The sequence below is a fragment of the Cupressus sempervirens genome, chromosome 11, assembly GCF_028749045.1.
Source record: "Cupressus sempervirens isolate cs-2001-9-10 chromosome 11, ASM2874904v1, whole genome shotgun sequence".
NCBI classification, from domain to species: Eukaryota; Viridiplantae; Streptophyta; class Pinopsida; order Cupressales; family Cupressaceae; genus Cupressus; species Cupressus sempervirens.
This window is the reverse complement of record NC_143128.1, coordinates 248,531,413-248,550,434: the sequence shown is the minus strand read 5'-3', so window position 1 is coordinate 248,550,434 and position 19,022 is coordinate 248,531,413.

Here is a 19,022-nt window from a genome sequence, read left to right as displayed (position 1 = left end):
ACTTCCATCACCTTTTTGGTATGTGTGATGATCATTTAACAGGTATAGGGTTTTCAAATTATAATTCATTTATAGTCCACAAATTTCATTAATTATATTTAACACTGCATTCCTTATATGATGGCAGTGCTATGCCAGTCCCTTACCCGTACTAGGTCTGACAAGTGTGGATAGTTGTTCATATTTAACAAGGGGCAGGGAAGGTCACTAATATCCAATGACATTTCTATTTATCCATAAAGATTTTTCCAAATCTTCGTATTTCCTTCATTGATGGAATTTAATTACCATAAGTACACAAGTGAGGTGTCGTACCCCTTATTTTTGAATGATTTTATTGTCAGGCTATGATGTGACTTGCGTTTAAATTTCATGTGATATGAACCCCATTTTTAGACGATTCTCACACATATTCATGATTTACCTTCATTAAAGTCATATTATTGTGCATAACAATTCGTTATGACATTAATTATCTATTAAAACAAAGAAATGTGAGTTGAGTCTGTAAAACAACAAAGCAACTTGAATTCAAAAGGGGGAACATAGAGCAGATGGAGAAAGTGTTAAGAAAATGGGTGGACAATCGTAGAGGAGAGAACCAGTGGAACATACTATGTTGTTCTTAGATGTAGAGGCTTTAAGAATGTTTAATACATGCATATGGTTAGGGTATTTCTCGAGTTTGACTATATTTGATGAGGAGGCAACCGCAGAATTCACAAGGAAGTTTGATGAACATGAAGCTTTCGTTTGGGGTTTAATGATGATTGCAACGGAGGAACACATTTCTGAAGTAACTGGGTTGCCTGCAATTGAAGAACATTATCCCAACACACATGATGCAAGGTCAGCAAGAGATCAATTTACTAGACCAGTAGATCCTCAAATGGATATTACAAAGCAAGGTTGAAAGAGAATGTCATTGCTACTGCCATACAATGAATTAGCCATGCATATTATTAGGTACCTTACATGCGAAGGGTGATGCACATCATTTCAAATTACTCAGTTATATAAGGCATAATCTTTTAGTAACCATTCCAAATTTCTTGTACAATTTGCTCTTTATTAGTGTAGAAGAAACTCAAAAAGGAAAAGATAATTCTATTACCCATCATGCCCTAATTAAATTATTGATAGAAAGGTTGCTTAGGGATGTGCCTCCCATGATATGGGATGAATTTATACAAGCCAAAACTCTACAACCCCAAGCTGCCCCTAGTGAATAGTCCAATGACAAAAATGTAGTCCCCACCAATGAGCCTACTAAACAAAATCCCCAAGAGGTTGAAGCCAAAAATACCCAAGAAAATGTGCAAGAAACTATCTCCATTCAAGAGATGACACCTTTACCTATTCAAGAAACCCAGAAACCTACTTCTAGCAAAGTAAAGAGGAAAAGAAAAACTGCAACAAGAAATCTCTATTTAGGAAAAGGAAGAGCCAAACCCTATAGTTGTGAGACAAAAGAGAACTAAGAAAATTCCTGTAGCAACTACTCCTGTAGCAGATACACCCAAAGGGGAAGGTAGAAAAAAGGCTGTGATATAAGAAGAAACCCTTGTAAGGAGAAGCCCTAGGATGAGAGGGCAAGTTCCTAAAGATTCTACTTTGTCCAAAACATCTACTAAGGAATCCCTTATGCAAATTGTCTCTGATCACTCTTCTCCCCATCCTGAAATTAAAAGCATTCCCAAAAATCCTAATTAGGAATGTAGGGATGAAATCAAAGAAAATCCAAATGATACCCCAATGGGTCAATCAGATATTTTAGGTAGAAAAGATGAAACCATTCCTGAGCAAGACTATCCAAACATTGCCCTAGTTCCCCATAAATCAACATGGATTACTAGGTTTGTAGAACATTTGTGGAAGGAACAGAGGAAAAAGAAAAGAAATCATGAAGAAGACAATGGTTCTATTACACTACAAAAACTCCTTTTTTAGTTATTTGGAGAACATATGTTTGTTAAGGCCTTATGGGAAGAAGAGAGGAAAAAGAAGAATAAAGTCATAGCATCTCAAGGTGAAGAAATCACAGATTTAAAGGAACAATTAGCAAGTCAAAAGAAATGAATGGATCATGCCCTCAAGTTGGCTGATCAAGCACTTGCTTATAGATCACCGCCAAGAGTTTATGCTCTCTATTTAAAAGAACAATTTCTCTTGTTCCAATTCATGTTAACTCTTAAGAATATTAATGTAGAGTTCAAATCAACACAAGAATTTTATGGATTATATTAGACTCTGCTACCTTGGCAGTAGAATTTTCTTTGTGAATTATATGTTCATAATTTAGTTATCCCTTTAGAGACTCAATGGAATCCCTTGCTCTATATAGGGGATATACATTTAAGAGCCCTCATGTCCTAGATGTCCAATGAAACAAACTATGGTAGGAAACTAAATAATTACAAGGATGAGGAAAGGACAAAGCCCTTGCCTTTAAGAGCTGAGAGTAGCAAGCCAGACAAAGTTCTTAGGGATTGGTTCACATTAACTTATGGAAAGAAGAATCTGGAAGTGAGGGATAGAATCTTTACTACAGGAACCAAAACCTATGCTGATTATGAGAACTTACCCTATTTTGCCTTCCAGAGAGCTATGATTGGTGTTAGAACTAGATGTGCCAGATTGCTAGAGTCACTTAAAAAGTCAGAGCCACATAGTCCCATCAACTTGGAAGTAGCACTTCACAGGGTTCTAGAGTATCTAGAGTTAGGGAAGTAGGCCATACCAGAATTGTGGTTTCCCCTAACCATGCATCCCCCAATGTTCTTGTGGCCTTTATATGACATTAATGCCAATAGACTCAACTAGCTACAGGAAGATCATAGAAGGGAAGTGTGGGAAAGAACAAGAGGATTTTACTATACCTTCAAGAGTAGCAGGAAAGGAAGGACTGAGATTGGAGAGTTCATGTCATTAACAAGAAAGTGCAATGCTTGAGGAAAAGCATTAGTTTAGTAGGGGGCAGATGATGAGGTCAAATATTGCCTTTATTTCATGATAGTTTTAAAACACTTTGTTGATACTCTATTTTATTTTTGTCAAAACATTTGTGGACCTATGTTTACTGAAGACTATGATAAACCTATTGTAGACACCTAAATTTGATTACACTATTTTAGTAATCCTATTTAGTTATCTAAAAAGGGATTATTAATTAAATTTCTATTTAATTAATCCTTTGTCATCCCCTAGTTGATTAATTTAATTAATCATCTATAGTCCTAATTGATAAATCAAATAATCTATTATTCATCAATTAAATCCTATTCTTCTATCTAATTCCAAAAATCCCCATTTATTAAATAAATCTATTTGATAAATGAAATCCTCAAATTCAAAAACCCCTAACCTGTTTCTAATCCTCCATTTAGCCTAATCCACCCCATCCACCCATACTAACCAAGCTTAGCCACTAACTCACCCACCCTCATTAATGCCATCCACTTGCACATCTCTAACATCCCTAATCTAATCCTAAACCCAAGCCTAATCCACCCCCTAATGTTGTCACATTCCTTAAACAAGTTTAAGACTTTCCTAATCCAAACCAAAGTCTCCCCTCAAAAAAAACCCAACCACTAAGTCATGAGTGCTCTTACAAAACATAAAGACTCTTACAAGCCCACTCATGACTCTTACATCCATCTTACACACTCTTCCCTCTTCCACACTCATTCCTCTTACATCCCTCTTACATACTCAACCCCACTCATCATGACTTTAACCAACCCTTAACCCTACCCTCTCACACTCCTCCTCCTTGTGACAAGTGTCACCTTCCCATTGGTGCTAAACAAGCACAATCCATGTGCTCCCCTTTGAGTGCATCTTGGCCCTCCTTAAGCCTTCATCCATCCTTGCATCTAAGCCCTCCATCCCTCTACCCATTAGCCTATAAATTGAATCCCATCCCAAGCCATTTCATCAACAATCTTTGAGCTAAAGTTACCATGCTATTTTGAGAACCAAAGCCATCAACCATACCCTTATAATGCCAAATTGAGAGCTCACAAAGCTACCAATTTGCCATTACCCATCCCCATTGAAGCAGCTTTTGAGCATCTTGAGCATACATCCACAACAAAAGGACACATCTACAGAATCAAGAAAGCATGGAGTGTTTTCTCTTGTGAGGTTTGCACTTCTTATTTTCTTTCTTAGTCTAAGCATATTTGTGAATTTAGTTTTTAGTTTGTGAATGTTTACTTCATTTGTTAATGTTCTTTGCACACTGAGTCTGGCTAACTAACTAAATTGCTAACTAACTAAATTGCTTTTTTTTGTCTCATTGCAGGTTGGAGCACATATGGAACCACTAACCATGTTTCTTGCAGGTTTTCATGTTGCTAAAAAATGAACTTGAATGGTTAAACACATTTTTCATTGAATGAATGTTGCTCAACTTTCTTTGGAATGCATGCTTAAAACAAAAAAATCCAATCTTGAATGCCAAAGATCAATTAACCATTACAAATCTCTTTTTCACATGCAATCTAGGTAAAATTGGATTTTTGGACATTTAAGAAACTTTGTTAAGTTAAAATACAAATTTACAAAAATCAATTTGAGTAGTTCCTTGGACTCACCTCTTTTCTAATCACCCATCAAATATTAACCATTGGTTGCAATCTCAGCGCCATTTATGGGGATGGGTCTACTTGAAAAAGGTGTTAAATGTTCCACAATCTAACTCACTCACTTGGTCTTTGAACATTTGCTTTAACTTTATCAAAATTCTTAAATGGTCAAAACTCTAGATTAAATCGATCACACTTCAAGTTTGGGCACTAAAATTGAACAACAACTGACGTGGAGAGCCTCCGGGCGCGCGCTTGAAATCGAATCTCACACACTTTTGTTTTGGGCTTAAAACAAACTCACACTCAATCTTGAATGCCTTAAAGAAAATTAATTGATACTTGACGTGGAGGGCCTCCGGGCGCGCGAGTTTGCTTTTGTTGACCCTAACTCTTCTTATTGTGTGCATTCTTCGATCGATTTACTTTTGTTGGCACTTCAAGTTGGAATTGAACATTGTCTCTTAAACATGAGTGCTTGCAAAGTCTAGATTAGCACACATAAGAGTCAGTTGGTAAAAGAACAAGCGTGTTTTTTAGCCCAAGGTCATCCGAGTCTTCTCTCCCCTTGTCATCTTTCGAGGCCATCTTGGGTGCATAAGATTAGGATCCAAAACCTTGTTTCTTTTTTAGGAGGCCTGCTTGGGGATTTCATCACCCCTTGGATGACCTCAACTCCAGCGTTCCGGCGGAGTATAAGAATCGGGAGGTGAATCGAAAGACACCTCTCTTGGGATCAAGATTTTGTCATTCGGGCTAAGCCTCAAGGAACTTTATACCCTTGAGAAGTGAAAGAGGAGAAGTGGGTTACCGCTCCTCTCGGCTGTGTGACATCCTTTTGGTCTCATCTACGGATTTGGGCCTCACGTACCTTGCGTATATCGAGGACTCCCTAGCTAAACCAATTGTCTGCCTTGCAGAAAACCATCTAGGATGTTAATGTGTTTGGAGTGACTGATCGAAACATTTGTAGAACATACACACTCCTTGGCGCAAGTACCACATTCTGAGAACCACAAACTTCTATCTGGGTGTTCCTATCTATTGCTTGTTTTTATTTTACTTGTTGAATGAATGTTTGCCAAACTTGGTCAATCCTAGCTTAGGGCACACTTAGCGTAGTCACTGCCTATTTTGGAAGTTGAACAAGTTGAAGCAAAACAGCTGAGATTTTTTCCAAAGCCAAGCAGAGTCAAGAATTTATGTCGGAACAACCCAAACCCAAACCCAAATAGAAGTTTCACAAGGTCAAACTCAAGCCATCTCTAGCATACCAAGAACTTTCAGCCAAGAGAAAAGCAATAACACCAAGCCCACGAATTTCCAAACTCCACAAAGCAGAGGACAAAGCTACCGACGAAGCACTTCAAGAGGCCTGGTTAGAGCACACCATCAAATTTAGCCAACATCCAGGAGTTAATCCTGCTTATGCCTTACCAACTAGGCATGATTTCTATGATTAGACACCCTTGTTTCTCCACATCTTGGATAAGCTTCACTCTGGAGTCATCTTTGTAGAAAAGCCAGCCATCTTAGCTTATCCCCTTAAGCATTATTAGCTCATCCATCTCATTTAGAATCATACCATCTAGCTAGTAATCAAAAATCTGCACATCTAAGCTTTCAAAATTGTTGTCACCTTGCTAAAAGTTTGCCATTCCTAAAATCTTCCAAATCCACCAATCTCACCAAGGTTATCCCTTTGACAGAGCTTTGTCTAGGGTAATCTAGCTTTGTCACTTGTTATCCCTCATCACCTTGAGCTAAAGGTTGGGATTTTCAAGTGGTCAATCTCGTGTTCTTCCTAAAGGATCATCAGTCTATCCTTAAGTTGACACAATCACCACCAAGCTTGCACATAGGAAAGCAAACCTTTTGTGCTTTGACAACATATCTTTGAAGTTAGGATCCCCAACCCAATCCTCCTTAGGTTTTTTCATATTGCTTTGCCTCAACCTAGGAAATCATTTGCATAGAAAAGCCTTCCCCCTTTTGCATCCATCAGCATTATTGCATCTCATCCCTAGGAGCATTTTTTCATGCCACCCGTCACTCGCTTAGCCAAGAAGAAAGAAACAATGGAGCCCTATCATTTAGATCGAACAACCTCACCCCCCTTGAGCACTCAGCCATCCTTCAGCCCAGAGCCAGCTATGCCATCACCTACTGACATTGAAGCTTTCATGAACCAACCAGGAAATGCAGTATTGGTAAACGCCATTATAGACAAAAACAAAGAGACAATCATGGCTAATTTTTGAAGGGACAATGTAGGAACCTTTGACTTTGGAAGACCCCCTCCATTATCAGATCCATCTCACCCATTGTTTGGGCAGCTACCACCACCCATAGGCTCTTATGATCCAAATTATCCTCAATATATTCCAAAAGAAGAGCCTCCAACCAATCCATACGACCCAACAGGCCCAAACATACCATCATCCACCCAAGTTGAAATATCCATGCCGCAAGCCAACCCAGCCACCACCACTCCATCCTTGGTTCATACCTCTCCACTCCAAACCCCCTTTACCCAAAAAATCTCACCGTTCACCCCCTTCACTATTGCTACTGCTCCCGAACCTAGCCTTCCCAATCCACCCATCTCCCAAATCAGTGCTAGCATCTTTGGCCAACCTCAACAATATACAACAGGGATGCCACCCATGGGGCCAAGTAATCAACCTTTCATCGCCCCCAGCTTGTTCACCATAGCCCAAAGCACAATCCCATCATTTCCATTAGGTTTTGGGAGCTCAATACCACCAGCCACAAATCCACAAGCTACTACCTTCACTCCACAAAGCTATCAAAACCCACAAGCTACTGCCAATCTTCTACCAAGCTCCCAAGTGACCCTAGCTCCCACCACCACTCTACCAAGCTTCCAAATCCAGCCACAAAGCTATCAAACCCCATTAGTTCCATTCCCAAGCTTTCAATTCCCACCACCTCCACCACCAACTAATCCATTACCTCCAATTACCAACTACTTTTCAATGCCACTTCTAGGAGGTAATCCACCACCCCATCCAACCACCAATTATTTGCAGATGCCATCCCAAATGGGGGCACAACCCACATACATTGGTCAAACCCCACAAGCCCTCCGATCCTTTCCCCAAGCCTCACAACCACCTTATACCTTACCTCCACAAAGCGATCCATTTACCCCACAGCCAGCTTATGTTCCTTAATCCCAACCTCAAATCCCATATCAACAGCAAGCCTCACAGCACATGCAACAATATGCGCCACCTCCCCCTCAACAACCCGTCCTCCACCATGCAGTTGCCCAAACAATGTACAATTCCTATCAGCAAATCCCTCATAGCCATCCATATTCAGTGGCCCCATCCAACACATACCTACCTCAAGGCACTCCTACATTGGGGGCACCCCAACCATCACCTATCAATTCAGAGTGGGAGCAAATGAAGATAGCTCTGAAAGCCATCCAAGAAGGGAATGATCCAAAGACATTCAAGTTTGAGAATGTGTGTCCTTACCCATTTGACAGAGCCATTACCACGACACCATTTCCCAAACACTTTGAGGTACCTAAATTTGACAAGTTCAGAGGAAAAGGAGACCCTGTCACACATATCAAAGAATTTTACATGCATTGCCAGGACGTGGCATACAATGATGTCTTCCTCTTGCACCTTTTTCCCAAAAGCTTGGCTGGACCAGCTCTTGAATGGTTTTATAGAATCCCCTATGGCACAATCAAGAACTTTGCTGAATTATCTGAGGCATTTGTAGCCCAATATGCCCATCTTGTTGAAACAGAGCTATCAATAGTTGATCTTGTCCACACCAAGCAAAAAGGTGGAGAAAGCCTTGCCGAATACCTGCAAAGATGGCAAACCTTTACCACCCGCATATCCTGCACCTTGCCAGAACGCCATGTGGTGAAAATGTTTATTGATAATGTACATCCCAGCTTGGCTCACCACATGACCATGAACTGTTTGTAGACCTATAAGGATATTAAAGAGAAAGGAATGATCCTTGAGCAAGGACTCATCAAAGATGGTGTGGTAAAGATTTACAAAGAGGCCAAACAAAATCAATCACATTCCAATGACAAGTCTAGGTATTGGAACAAAAACAAGCATGTTGCAACAGATGGGGTTACTGACACCAGACATGTGAATATCGTTGGTCCTTCTCAAAACCAGTCTAACCCACCATATCAAATAAACAACCAACGAGCTACCAATTACCAACAACGAAACAACCAAAGCTATCAAAACCACAATCAAGCTAATGCCATCAATGTAGCTGCAGGGCAAAAGCCCAGATTCCAACCTGCACCTAGAAACTATACACCCCTTGGTGAGCCATTGGATGTTATTTTTGAGAAATTGGCTAAGGAAAACCTCATCAAATTTCCTCCTACCCAGCAAATTGATCCAAGACAATCCAAAGCTGCATGGTACAAGGACAATGAGTATTGCAAGTTCCATAGGGTAAACGGTCACACCACCCTCAGATGCATGAAACTGAAAGACTATGTGCAAGACCTCATTGATAAGAAGGAAATCACTGTTGGTGCCCAAACCTCTCCCAATGTAGGCTTACAGATTTATCAAAATGCTTTTCCTCCACACAACAACCAAAATCCTGGAAAAGCACCTATCCAAAACCACACCAACAACCGCCAGCCAAACCAACAGCATGGGAAGAACAATGACCACACTTCATCCTATATAGACTATGGTAGCCTTATAGGTTGTATATCGGAGAAAGAGCCTTCTGTCAATGTTATCAATATCCGAGGACCAGACAATGAGTGTGCGGTCAGCACTCGAAGAGCACGATTTAACATTGCAGGCCCACCAGTTTCATCAACACCATCAGCTCCATCAAAAAGCCGGTACAATATCTTGGAACACCTTGGGAACATGCCAGCCCAAATATCCATTTTAGACCTTCTCCGCACTAGTCCTGTGTACAAAGACATCCTTGACAGTGCTCTCATAGAATCCCGTGTCCCTTCTGATATCAATGCTACTGATTTTTGTAATCTTGTTGGACACCTTTCATCCTCATGTGCCCTATCTTTCAAACCCACCGACATACCCGCGGTTGAGCCAGATCACACCCTTCCGCTTTGCATAGCCATCATGGTATCCAATTTTGCCGTGAAAAGAGTAATGATAGATAATGGATCAGCCTTGAACATTTGCACCCTAAAATTCATAAAACAAGCTGGGTATACTGAGGCAGATATGATCAGTGAGGTTATCACCATCAAAGCTTATGACAACTTGGAAAGGACCACAGAAGGGACTATTTTGCTACCAATCAAGGTTGGGCCAGTCATTCAAGAGACAGTTTGCCATGTTGTTGATCTAAACCTACCATTTAACATCCTCCTCGGTCACCCATGGATTCATGCTATGAAGGCCGTTCCATCCACCTACCATCAGTGCATCAAATTTCTGCATCAAGGCACTGAGGTAACCATCCATGCCGATCCAGAACCCTTTGCTTACTGCAATGCGGTTGAAGCTTCATATACAAACCATTGCCCTGGAATAGACATCGGCACAGCCATCGCTAGCTCATCCCACACTTGTAATGACGCAGAAACCATCCTTGCCTCCACCCTATCTACTGTAAAGATCAACAACAAAGGATGTGGAGAATATAGTCTATCAGATGCATTTGCTGTCGGAGCAATCCCACTTGATCCACATACCCATGGACGGCCAACATATCACAAAGCTAAGGAGATTCCACCTCCTCGATACAAACAATTTGGCCCAACCAACTTTGTGTCCTCAAAAACCCCTCTTCATGAAGAGCTCACTCCAGATATCAACAATTGGCTACATAAGGATGCACCTCCAAGAAATCAAGCGCGCCTTGATCACTTCAGCCAGAAGTATCCCCAACAACATAAACTTGTCACTGAAAAATGGAACTATCAAGGAGGTGGACTAGGACCAGAAGAAAGGGGCATGCAATGTCCCATCGAAGCACATGATTGGGAGATAAAGTCAGGTCTTGGCTTTGGCATACCCACAACTGGGGGCACCAACGAGAATGGTCACGCTTTTTCGAACATCCACCGCGACCTTGTCGAAATCGAAGACATTCCTAAGGAAGTTGAAAAGAGAGCCTACGACGATATCCCAGACCAAATCTTCCTAGGAGACTCTGTTCTCCGAGAACTATCCATCCATCTCATTGACCTACCACTTGCTCATCCACAACTCATAGATTGGGACCAAACAAGTGTCATACATATTGATGAGTTTGCATCAGAGGAAGCGCTTCTAAGATTCATGGGAGCTGAAACTCCTCATAAGAAGACAAAGCCAGATTCTGCCTACATCTACAAGCTAGATCCCAAGGGGTATTTTGGAGAAAATCCCCAACCTAGTTTCGATACACCCAAAACTGGAACTAAGGTAAATCTGGGACTAGCTAAGGTAGCGAAGAGAACCCCTCAGCAAGAAAATCCAGAGCCACAAGCAGAACATGAGGATTTAGTATTGCCTCCTCAAGATAATCGACCAGAGGTGTCTTCTATTCTAATAGAGGATACTAGAGAAGTCAACATTGGTTCTTCAGAGATCCCTAGAATTGTTCACATTGCTGCATCCCTATCACAAGACCAAGCTGACCTCCTCTTTGAGGTTTTACGAGAGAACATTGGCCAATTTGCATGGTCATATCAGGACATGCCAGGACTCGATCCAAAGCTTGTAGTTCATCATCTTGCAGTCGATCCAAAGATCAAGCCCGTCAGACAAAAGCTTAGGAAAATGCACCCCAAGGTGGCATTACTAGTCAAAGCTGAACTAGAAAGAATGTTAGCTGCTAAGGTTATCCGACCTATCGACTACTCAGAATGGATCTCCAACATGGTCCCTGTCACTAAGCCTTCCGGTGACATCAGAATCTGTACTGATTTTAGAGATCTTAACAAAGCTTGTCCAAAGGATGATTTTCCCTTGCCCAACATAGATATGATTGTAGATCTTACAGCTGGACATGAAATCCTGTCCCTTATGGATGGATTTTCTGGGTATAATCAGATCAAGATTGCAGAAGAGGACCAACATAAGACAGCATTCACTACCCCTTGGGGAACCTTTTGCTACACCATGATGCCTTTTGGCCTAAAGAATGCTGGGGCTACCTATCAAAGAGCTATGACAGCCATTTTCCATGATCTTATCCATAGCATTTTGGAGGATTATGTGGACGATATCCTAGTCAAATCTCACACCTTCATGGATCATCTTGCTGACCTGGAGAAAGTCTTTGATAGGTTGGCCCAATATCATCTCATGCTAAATCCCAAGAAGTGTGTCTTTGGGGTCACATCTGGCAAGCTTCTAGGCTTCATAGTTTCTAAACGAGGTATAGAGATCGACCCCAAAAAGGTCAAGGCTATCTTAAACATGCCTCCTCCCCAGACACTGCGACAACTTCGCTCTCTTCAGGGAAAACTTCAATCTGTCCGGCGCTTCATCTCCCAACTTGCAGATAAGTGTACACCGTTTTCACACTTGCTAAAGAAGAATGAGAACTTCAAGTGGGATCTTTTATGTCAGCGCAGCTTCGATCAGCTCAAGCAGTATCTCACCAATCCCCCTATCTTGGTTCCACCAGTTCCTGGTCGTCCCTTGATCTTGTATATATCAGCAACACCTACTGCTCTAGGGGCATTTTTAGCACAACATGATGATTATAGCAGAGAGAGAGCCATCTACTATATCAGTAGAACCCTAGTTGGTTATGAAATCAATTACACTCCTATGGAAAAAGCTTGTTTGGCAGTTGTTTTCTCAACTCAAAAGCTTCGCCACTACATGCTAAGTCATACCATCCAACTAGTCTCCAAGATTGACCCTCTCAAGTATATGCTCTCCAGAACAGCACTTACAGGCCGTTTGGCCAAATGGGTTATGCTACTAAGTGAGTTTGACATCCAGTATGTGGACAGAAAGGCAATCAAAGGGCAAGCTATAGCAGATCACCTAGCTGATGCACCTCTAGTAGATGCATATCCTTTGCTCATAGAATTTCCAGATGAGCATATCTGCCTAATTGAAGAACAACCCCCATGGAAGCTTTATTTTGATGGCTCATACACCTCTCATGGTTCAGGGGCAGGAATATTATTAGTTACACCTCAAGGAGATTACATTCCAAAAGCCTTCAAGCTACAATTCCCTAGCACCAACAATATAGCAGAATATGAAGCTCTTGTAGCAGGATTAAAGATAGCTGCAGAATGGAATATCACTGAGTTACAAGTCTTTGGTGATTCCCAACTCATTATCAAACAAGTCTTAAATGAATATCAAACCAAAGATGAAAAGCTATTACCCTACAAAGAGCTAGTTGATCAGCTGACCCAGCATTTTACAAAGCTTCAGTTTACATAAGTGCCTCGAATGCAGAACAAGGCAACAGATGCCATGGCCACTATCGTTTTGCTCTTGGAAATTCCCCAAGAAGCTACGCAGTATGAGTTTTTAGTTGAGCAGCTCCTCACACCTGCCTATGCGAATGAGGATTCAAACCGTGTTTGTATCTTGGTTGGTCCCCAATCCCCTTGGTACCATGAAATTCACGCTTACCTTAACGATGGTATCATATCCCCTCACCTCACATGTACCCAACGCCAAAACCTCATCCAAAAATCATCTCGCTATGTTATCATAGCCAATACCCTATATCGTCGGGGTTATCACGATACTCTCTCTCGATGTTTAGATGAAAATGAGGCCGCGATGGCATTAAAAGAAGTACATTCCAGACTTTGCGGTGCCCACACGAGTGGTATTGTCCTAGCACGACAAATCCTTAGAGCAGGCTACTATTGGCCTACCATTGAAGAAGACTCTTGTGACTTTGTCAGAAAGTGTCTCCCATGTCAGCAACATGCAAATCTTGTGCACGCGCCAGCACAGGATCTACAGCCTATTGCACCACCTTGGCCTTTCGCTTGTTGGGGCCTTGATCTAGTTGGAACTATCACCCCTCTCTCATCTGATGGACATAAATGGATAATAACAGCTACAGACTATTTCACTAAGTGGGTGGAAGCAGTCCCCCTAGTCTCAGCTACAGGAGTTCAAGTCTCCAAGTTCATCTTGTACCACATTGTTTGCCGCTTCGGCATCCCATCCACCATTTTCACTGACCACGGAGGTAATTTTGAAAATCTCAACATGGAAGAATTATGCACTTCCCTCCGCATCCATCATCGCTTTTCTAGCCCATATTTCCCACAAGGTAACGGCCAGGCAGAGGCAACTAATAAAACCCTCCTCAAAATCCTAAAGAAAGTTGTCAATGATTCCGGCTGTGATTGGCACCTTCAAATAAACCCGGCTCTATGGGCCTATCGAACTTCCTTCCGTACATCCATAGGCACAACTCCATACTCCCTAGTCTATGGTGCTGAAGCGGTATTACCTATAGAAGTTGAACTTCCCTCACTACGCATATCTTTGCGAGGGCAAATCTCAGATGAAGAATACAGAGTAGCTCGACTCACCTAGCTAGATCTCTTAGACGAGAAGAGACAACAAGCCTATGACCATCTCATAGTCTATCAAACTCGTCTCAAAAGGAATTTCAACAAGAAGGTGCTCCCACGACACTTTCAGCCAGGTGACATGGTCCTCAAAGAAAATATGAAAGTCCAAGTAGATCGAGAAAAGAAAGGCAAGTTTGAACCTACATGGCTTGGTCCCTATGTGGTTACTGCCTCCTTTGGCTCCAGAGCCTATCAATTATCTACACCAGAAGGAGAACTCTTGAATGATCCCACTAACATCATTCATCTCAAGAAGTTTTATGCTTGAAGATCCTTGGTATACCCAGCTTTTGAAAAATACAAGAAAAAAAATAGTAAAGAGAAATAAGTGTCCAATGGTGAAAACTTGGCAATTCAAGCGCCTTGGATAGGTACCTTGGTGAAAACCTGGTAATGCAGGTGCCTTGTGTGCTAAAGACTAATCCATTATCTATCACTATCCTATCCCTCATCCATCCACCCACCATCCCATAAAACACCTGCTTGTTCCTTTGGTGTTCTAATCAAATATCCAAAATCTGATGGAGCTTGTCAATACCTCCTGTAAGCTTGTAAATCTTGTACCAAAGCTTGTATTATACCTTGTAAATCTTGTACCATACCTTGTATATATTCGAATCTTGTCCAAAGCTTGTACCATATTCCATCTTGTAAATGATCTTGTACCCTAGCCCGTATCCTATCACATGCACACACAGAATCCCATTTTCCTTAAGCTTTTCACAAACCATCTACCTATCCACCTATCAACTATTATAGACACCCCATCCTTCACAAACATTTCCATGTCACAAAAAACCAAAACATGAACAAACTTGTACATTTGTAACATATCTTGGTCTGTCAGCTTATATATCCTCTTTAGCTTAGTATCATTGTATCTATCCGTCTTTCACGTTAGTTCATCCTTGGTCAACATCTTGCACACATTGCACACCTTGGTTAGATATTCCAATCCATCCTTTAGCTAGATCTCCTATCACTAAAGTGTTATCCTTCTTAGTACAGCTTGCCAGACACATCACTCATCCAGATCCATCAGCTTAGGTGCTCTCTGATAGATTTTTGCAGGATATAGCTTTCCTCATGTCTGATCTTGGTCCATTAGTACCTCGTCCTACCCATCTCGTTGGCAAACAGTTCTCTTTTGGATTTTCACTTTCTTTTGATTTGGGATCTTCCCTTTTGGGTCTTGAAATATCTTTTCCAAGCAATCTCCTTGTTCCCTCCTCAAGGTTGCCATGATCTTCCATATCATGGTATGCTGCGAATGGGGCAATTAGAGCGTAAGGTCTTGATCAGGTCTTTTGCTTGTTTTCTTTTTCTGCTTGTGGGTTACCTAGTGTCGTTTCCACGCTGCTTCCTCTAGGATTCATGTGTGATACTGGGGCAATCCTTGTGTGTTTGTTTTGAGTCAGTTTGTCAGTCCTCTGGATGGTTGGTGAAAAGGCCTTGATGTTCTTGGTAACCTTGGCAATTAACCAACAGTCCTATAGCAAATCTAGTGCTCAACTACATGGTGGTACTTCTCTTTGAAGTATCCCCCCACTCAAAAAGCTTCAATGGATTCCTTTTATAGCGCTCTGCTCCTCCATATCCCCCCCCAATCCTGGAAAGTCTTAAGCTTGCTTTACTATTGTGCCTCTGATTTCCCTTTATCATTCTCCCATAGTGAGAGTTTGAGCTAATTCAGCCCCTTCTCTTCGCCAACCTTCGTCTCAGCTCGTCTCAATTTCTTGTACTTTTCAAGAAGTCATCAAGCCTCATTTCTCTCCCCACCGCCTTCTTGAGGGGGCATCATCTAAGTCTAGTCTCTCCTCTTCTTATCCGAGACTGGGGCAACCTTGTTGCTAAAACATCTTCTTCGTGTCGTCTTCATTCGAACTTCTTTGAAATAGTGTTGTCTCAACACTATGTCAAAGAGGGGCAAAATGTAGACACCTAAATTTGATTACACTATTTTAGTAATCCTATTTAGTTATCTAAAAAGGGATTATTAATTAAATTTCTATTTAATTAATCCTTTGTCATCCCCTAGTTGATTAATTTAATTAATCATCTATAGTCCTAATTGATAAATCAAATAATCTATTATTCATCAATTAAATCCTATTCTTCTATCTAATTCCAAAAATCCCCATTTATTAAATAAATCTATTTGATAAATGAAATCCTCAAATTCAAAAACCCCTAACCTGTTTCTAATCCTCCATTTAGCCTAATCCACCCCATCCACCCATACTAACCAAGCTTAGCCACTAACTCACCCACCCTCATTAATGCCATCCACTTGCACATCTCTAACATCCCTAATCTAATCCTAAACCCAAGCCTAATCCACCCCCTAATGTTGTCACATTCCTTAAACAAGTTTAAGACTTTCCTAATCCAAACCAAAGTCTCCCCTCAAAAAAAACCCAACCACTAAGTCATGAGTGCTCTTACAAAACATAAAGACTCTTACAAGCCCACTCATGACTCTTACATCCATCTTACACACTCTTCCCTCTTCCACACTCATTCCTCTTACATCCCTCTTACATACTCAACCCCACTCATCATGACTTTAACCAACCCTTAACCCTACCCTCTCACACTCCTCCTCCTTGTGACAAGTGTCACCTTCCCATTGGTGCTAAACAAGCACAATCCATGTGCTCCCCTTTGAGTGCATCTTGGCCCTCCTTAAGCCTTCATCCATCCTTGCATCTAATCCCTCCATCCCTCTACCCCTTAGCCTATAAATTGAATCCCATCCCAAGCCATTTCATCAACAATCTTTGAGCTAAAGTTACCATGCTATTTTGAGAACCAAAGCCATCAAACATACCCTTATAATGCCAAATTGAGAGCTCAAAAAGCTACCAATTTTCCATTACCCATCCCCATTGAAGCAGCTTTTGAGCATCTTGAGCATACATCCACAAAAAAAGGACACATCTACAGAATCAAGAAAGCATGGAGTGTTTTCTCTTGTGAGGTTTGCACTTCTTATTTTCTTTCTTAGTCTAAGCATATTTGTGAATTTAGTTTTTGGTTTGTGAATGTTTACTTCATTTGTTAATGTTCTTTGCATACTGATTCTGGTTCTACACCTATAGGTAGATACTATGCCATCTTTTTCTAGTATTATATATATTATGCAATATTTCATATAATTATCAAAATGTGTGTTCTTATATTTGAATTTAATTTGAAAATGTTTATTTGCAATTATCTTTGTATTATAACTAACTTGTTAGTAATGAAGTTGAAAGATGATTAGAAAAATTCAAAGATGAGCGCTAACAAAATTCAAGGAGAAAAGAACGCTAAGGTGTAGCCATAGTGGAGGAAAATTGTAATGGTTCCAAAGGACACGACAATGAGTATGAAGGAGCTATCAAGACTTATTGCATTCTATGCATTTATTCCTATGGCGAGCGAATGTTTAGACTTTATTATTCCTGCCTTAAGCTGTTATCTCTTCTTCCCACCTTGAATTGTTATTTTCCTTCTTTCTCTCCTGTAGATTTATAGCTAGGTTATTTACTTTTCTATTTCAGAATAATTGTTGATCTCTAATATATAGGAATTAGACCAAGTGTGTTAGTTTAGTTAGAAGAAAGAGTTTATGAGAATAGACTGTTAACTTTTACAGTTGTGTTTTTACAATTTCTATGTATTGTTCCCATGTAATGAGTTTCTGAAATGTAATGAAATAGTTTTTTGCTTCTATCCCATGTTAGTAGTTTAGTTGAAGCCAACCAAGGGGGCCCACTTGGAAGGTGGATTAGATTAGGATAGTATAGACTTATTTCCGAGCATTCTTAGTATTGTAATTAGTTGTAAGTTCCTTCCTATAGCATCACACTTTTTGAATGTTCCTGCAACATATGTGAGAACAGTTATAGTGGATGAATTGAGTTGGAATATTTGTTAGCCTTTCATTGCATTTCAAGTATTCATAGAGTTAGGTGTGTTAGTTTCCTGTAGCAATAGTGTAAGTTCTTTTCCTTGAATTTTACTTTCCTATAGCATAAGCTTAGTGACTCATTAAGAGACCTAGTGCACATACTATGCCGACCATTTCAAGTATATGTGCCTAGGTTGACAAGATTAAATGCATCTCATAGTGGGAAAAATAGTCCTTAGTTTGAATATATTATTCCTAAGCATGGCCCAGAGCATGGCTATGATACACATATTATGAGGTGGAATAGTTCCTTCACAAGCTTGGAAAGTTTAGAATTAGTTTCCCTCTGAGAGATCCCCTCATCTTCTCCTTCTAACATCTTCACAAGTACCAAGACCCACTAGGAATGCTCAAAAGGTAAGGGGCACTCTATGGCTTCAACAAGGATCAAATACACCAATGACCCTAATAAATCTCTTTTTCAGTCATCCTATGATGCTCCTAGGATCTAATACCAATTGATACAATGTACAAGTGTGATGGGGCCCAACCAAAATGTGCAAGGGAAAGGCAAGGTTCCCCAAACACACAAAACAACAACTATCCCTTATACAAATCCAACACCCTCCCAAAGGCTATGGTGGATGTATTTCACCTATCTAAGATGGATCTAAGAGGTTTCAAGTGGTTTTAGAACATCAACCCAATCCTAGCACTCAAATTCCTCAAAATTGTCTAGTAGGCCTAATTGCCCCCAACTAGGTCTCCAACAAGAAAGATGTCAAGTTTTATCCCAAACTCTCCAAAAGAATTCTCAAATAAAATAGATTTTTTAGATACCCATTTCAGCCTTATTTAACATATCTCAAACTCAATATAGGTTGTTTTGAACCAACAACTAGATCCCCAAACTAGGCACCCTTTTTAAGCATAAAATAGGGCAGTTTATGAAGCAAGTATA